This window comes from Schistocerca americana, unplaced genomic scaffold (genome assembly GCF_021461395.2).
Source record: "Schistocerca americana isolate TAMUIC-IGC-003095 unplaced genomic scaffold, iqSchAmer2.1 HiC_scaffold_47, whole genome shotgun sequence".
Taxonomy (NCBI): domain Eukaryota; kingdom Metazoa; phylum Arthropoda; class Insecta; order Orthoptera; family Acrididae; genus Schistocerca; species Schistocerca americana.
Window position 1 is genome coordinate 1,710,001 of NW_025726203.1, and position 5,000 is coordinate 1,715,000.

A 5,000-nucleotide genomic window follows, 5' to 3' on the forward strand; every position below is an offset into this window, starting at 1 on the left:
CGACCAAGTGTGCGAGTCCCTGTAAGATCTCCACAGGGATCCCGTCAGGACCCGGCGCCTTCTTCCTTGCAAAGGTGTAGATGGTTGCTTCCACCTCCTCTGCTGAGAAAGGGCGCACGTTTGTATCGTTAAGATACGGGATCGAGAGAGCCTGACGTATTTCTCGCTGCTCGTGCGAGTCCTGGTCCTCGATATCATCTGGAAGTAATGTGTCCAACAGCAATCTTGCTGTTTCTTCCCAATTCTTGGTCGTGTCACCATCCCCAGCACGCAGCGTAGACAGCATCATGGGCGATCTAATTTTTTCTCGAACGATTTTGTAGGGAACTCCCCAAGGGTCTGTTCCCAGCTGATCGTTCACAAATCTTTCCCAGGATTGGCGCCTTGTAATGTCTAACTGATCCTTGTATCTCTGCTTCAGACGACGATAAATACGCAGGTGGTATTGTCGTTCGTCTTGGGCAAAGCTCCTTTGGTAGTTGCTTCGAGCCCTTCTGACCGATCGTTTAAGCACAGTCAATTCAGGGGTCCACGGGGTGGACTCCCTGCAGATGTATCTCGCTATTCGAGGTACAGATAGTGTGATGGCTGTTTGCACGGAGCTCACAAGCTCCTCCACAGCTTCATCAATATTACCTATGTCCTCCCCGAACTCAGGAGGACTGAACACCTGCACGAGTCGGTCCCAGTCTATCCGAGCATAGTTGTACCGTTCCACCCACTCACCTGGCACATCCACGATGGTCGACGCTATTTCAAATGTAATACAATTGTGATCGCTGACAGTTAGATGTTCTCTTACTTGCCAGTTATGGACGTGGGGTGCTGCCCTCTCGCTTGCTAGTGTGACATCAATATTTGATGTTGCACCCGCCCTCCCTGAGTAGGTCGGGGGGTACCCAGGCAAGTTTAGCACATGCATGTGCGTTTCCATTATCAAATCAACAAGCTCCGCACCCCTTCCGTCCTGTACATCACTGTGCCAGAGTGGGGACTTAGCATTAGCATCAAGAGCTACAATTATAGCCTGCCCAGCTAAAACTCTTAGTATCCAATTCAGCTGATCAAGATAAATCTTGATGTCATGTCTGAATTGGCAGTAGACGTTTACAACGTACATGCTGTAAGACAGCAAATTAAGTTGTACAACTATAATATGCTCAGTACAGAACTGATTTAATATCGTAGTTTTAATAGTTTTGTTCAATATTATAATTGCACTCATGGGGTTCCCACCCGAGGAAACCACCTGTGCTGTTGCGGGAAAACCAGGGACTCGACCCGCACAGGAGTTCGGTTCTTGTATCAGAAGTATATCTATTCCTTCTTGTTCCGCTACCTTCCGTAGCTCATGTGCAACCATCTGGCTGCGCATGGCATTGACTTGTACCACTTTAAATTTCGCCGTAATCTGTTCTTTGGATAAGCCTATCTAAGAACATTCGGTGGGTTGGACAATCTTTTGGTCCACCACACTTACGGCCCCGTTTCTTACATGGTACACATGTTGCTGCTTTGTCCATGTTAGGACAATCTTTCCTAATATGTCCAGCCAGGCCACAGTGGGCACATATTATATTCGGTTCTGTACAATACTTATTGGTATGGTTTATGTCCTGGCATTTTGTACAACGTGGTACTGCCAGGTAATCTTTAATGTTCAGTGCTGAGTAGCCGACGTACAGCCGGCCAGCCCGCGTTAATACTTTCCATAAGTTCGGTGAAACCTCCACAACATGATGTACAGTCAGCTTTCCTCGAGGCCCTACTTTAAAACGGAGCTTGAACTCTTCATCAAACTCGTTTCTAGTCATTGAGACGTCAAAATTTTGCGTATATATCGCATCAAGTAGGCTGTCCGCTGACATAAATGTAGGTACATCATATAGACTCATAAGTGGACGACGCTTTCGTGGAGGTTCACACCTAACTTTCTCGCTTAGTTGTTTATTACCTAAGATCTTTTGGCTGTCTTCTGGCGAGGCCGTCTCGACTATCAGCACATTCTTAGAGGTACGGACACTGTTGATCCTGATTTTATCTTTCTTTGGATCAACACACTTTTCGAAAGCTGTCTTAGCAGCTTTGATGTCTTCGCCAGGTTTAGGTTTTATAAAAACCGTGGGTGCCACTTTTTTGATGTTCTGTTCAATTTTCTCTTTTGCTGTTGGCGCCTTGGCCACAGGGGCTTTGGCAACCGCAGCATACGTCCGAGTAGGCTGACTTCTAATCCTTTTATTTTCTTTTTCTAATTCTGATATTCTCCCCTCTAACTGGGAGTGAACAATTGCCCAATTAGCAATGAAGTCTCTTATCTGGTTTATCGCACCATTGCTGATCTTTCCATTTTTGACACTCGAGTCCAGCAATTTCAAAAATTTCGAGTGTCGCTCAGCAACTGTCCAATTCATCTCGATTTCCGATTCGGAAGCATCTAACACATTACCACTCTCTTGATTTTCCGCCATTATCGTATTCAAAGAGAGTGAAAGATGGAGGCCCGTCTCTTGCCCCGGACCGGCCTCTCTGGCATGGGGGGAGGCTACATGCAGCTCGCTCACTGGTCCCGCCCCTTGACCAAGAGCTGTCAATAACTGAGCTGCCAGGTTTAGCACGCCGTGGGTACAGCGCACTAGTCCTCTTCAACAGCCACACCACTATAGTTTTCACCCGCTCCCTTATCGGCGAATGCCACCCGCATTCCGGGAGAGCGGATTCACTCTCCGTCCTTCGCCCCTTACTAGCCCAGGTTCCCACCAAAGGCCAAGGACCCGGTCCTACTCAGGTGCCGGGCCGGTCCCCCAGACGTTCAGAGGTCTGGACCCATCTAACCTAACCGGGGACATGTCACCACGCCCCGGCTTGGCAGAGCATGCCTCGGAGCCCAAGACAAGGCGAGTGACCTTCGCCGACTTGGGGCAAGATCCCACCACAGCAAATGCACCTGTCAGAACCGGTGTACAAGTTGTTCAGCACACCGTCGTGCCCCTGCCCTTCAGTCGCCCGAAGGCTTAACAGCTCCACCTCTAGAAGGCGGGTAAGGGCACTTGAGAAGGAGAGGCTGTTTGAGACGCATCCTTCCCCACACTGCCTATTACCAACCCAGAGCCTGCACACCTTGCAGGCCCTTAGTATGAGACAGCCGGAGCTAGTAGATAGGGACAGCGGGAATCTCGTTAATCCATTCATGCGCGTCACTAATTAGATGACGAGGCATTTGGCTACCTTAAGAGAGTCATAGTTACTCCCGCCGTTTACCCGCGCTTGCTTGAATTTCTTCACGTTGACATTCAGAGCACTGGGCAGAAATCACATTGCGTCAACACCCGCTAGGGCCATCGCAATGCTTTGTTTTAATTAGACAGTCGGATTCCCCCAGTCCGTGCCAGTTCTGAGTTGATCGTTGAATGGCGGCCGAAGAGAATCCGCGCACCCGCGCGCCCCCGGAGGAGCACGCTAAGGCGGACGCGGCCTCGCAGCAAGGAAGATCCGTGGGAGGCCAAGGCACGGGACCGAGCTCGGATCCTGCACGCAGGTTGAAGCACCGGGGCGCGAACGCCGCGCAGGCGCGCGCATCCTGCACCGCCGGCCAGCACGAGGCCAACCAACGGCGAGAGCAGACCACGCCCGCGCTAAACGCCCGCACTTACCGGCACCCCTACGGCACTCACCTCGCCCAGGCCCGGCACGTTAGCGCTGACCCACTTCCCGACCAAGCCCGACACGCCCCGATCCTCAGAGCCAATCCTTATCCCGAAGTTACGGATCCAATTTGCCGACTTCCCTTACCTACATTATTCTATCGACTAGAGGCTCTTCACCTTGGAGACCTGCTGCGGATATGGGTACGAACCGGCGCGACACCTCCACGTGGCCCTCTCCCGGATTTTCAAGGTCCGAGGGGAAGATCGGGACACCGCCGCAACTGCGGTGCTCTTCGCGTTCCAAACCCTATCTCCCTGCTAGAGGATTCCAGGGAACTCGAACGCTCATGCAGAAAAGAAAACTCTTCCCCGATCTCCCGACGGCGTCTCCGGGTCCTTTTGGGTTACCCCGACGAGCATCTCTAAAAGAGGGGCCCGACTTGTATCGGTTCCGCTGCCGGGTTCCGGAATAGGAACCGGATTCCCTTTCGCCCAACGGGGGCCAGCACAAAGTGCATCATGCTATGACAGCCCCCATCAACATCGGATTTCTCCTAGGGCTTAGGATCGACTGACTCGTGTGCAACGGCTGTTCACACGAAACCCTTCTCCGCGTCAGCCCTCCAGGGCCTCGCTGGAGTATTTGCTACTACCACCAAGATCTGCACCGACGGCGGCTCCAGGCAGGCTCACGCCCAGACCCTTCTGCGCCCACCGCCGCGACCCTCCTACTCGTCAGGGCTTCGCGGCCGGCCGCAAGGACCGGCCATGACTGCCAGACTGACGGCCGAGTATAGGCACGACGCTTCAGCGCCATCCATTTTCAGGGCTAGTTGCTTCGGCAGGTGAGTTGTTACACACTCCTTAGCGGATTCCGACTTCCATGGCCACCGTCCTGCTGTCTTAAGCAACCAACGCCTTTCATGGTTTCCCATGAGCGTCGATTCGGGCGCCTTAACTCGGCGTTTGGTTCATCCCACAGCGCCAGTTCTGCTTACCAAAAGTGGCCCACTTGGCACTCCGATCCGAGTCGTTTGCTCGCGGCTTCAGCATATCAAGCAAGCCGGAGATCTCACCCATTTAAAGTTTGAGAATAGGTTGAGGTCGTTTCGGCCCCAAGGCCTCTAATCATTCGCTTTACCGGATGAGACTCGTACGAGCACCAGCTATCCTGAGGGAAACTTCGGAGGGAACCAGCTACTAGATGGTTCGATTAGTCTTTCGCCCCTATACCCAGCTCCGACGATCGATTTGCACGTCAGAATCGCTACGGACCTCCATCAGGGTTTCCCCTGACTTCGTCCTGGCCAGGCATAGTTCACCATCTTTCGGGTCCCAACGTGTACGCTCTAGGTG

At 52.4% G+C, this 5,000-nt stretch overlaps 1 pseudogene; it reads right to left on the reverse strand.

Annotated features, from left to right (window-relative positions):
• Window positions 1–3,115: 3,115 nt before the first annotated feature.
• Window positions 3,116–5,000, reverse strand: part of LOC124583828 — a 2,994-nt pseudogene continuing 1,109 nt past the window's right edge.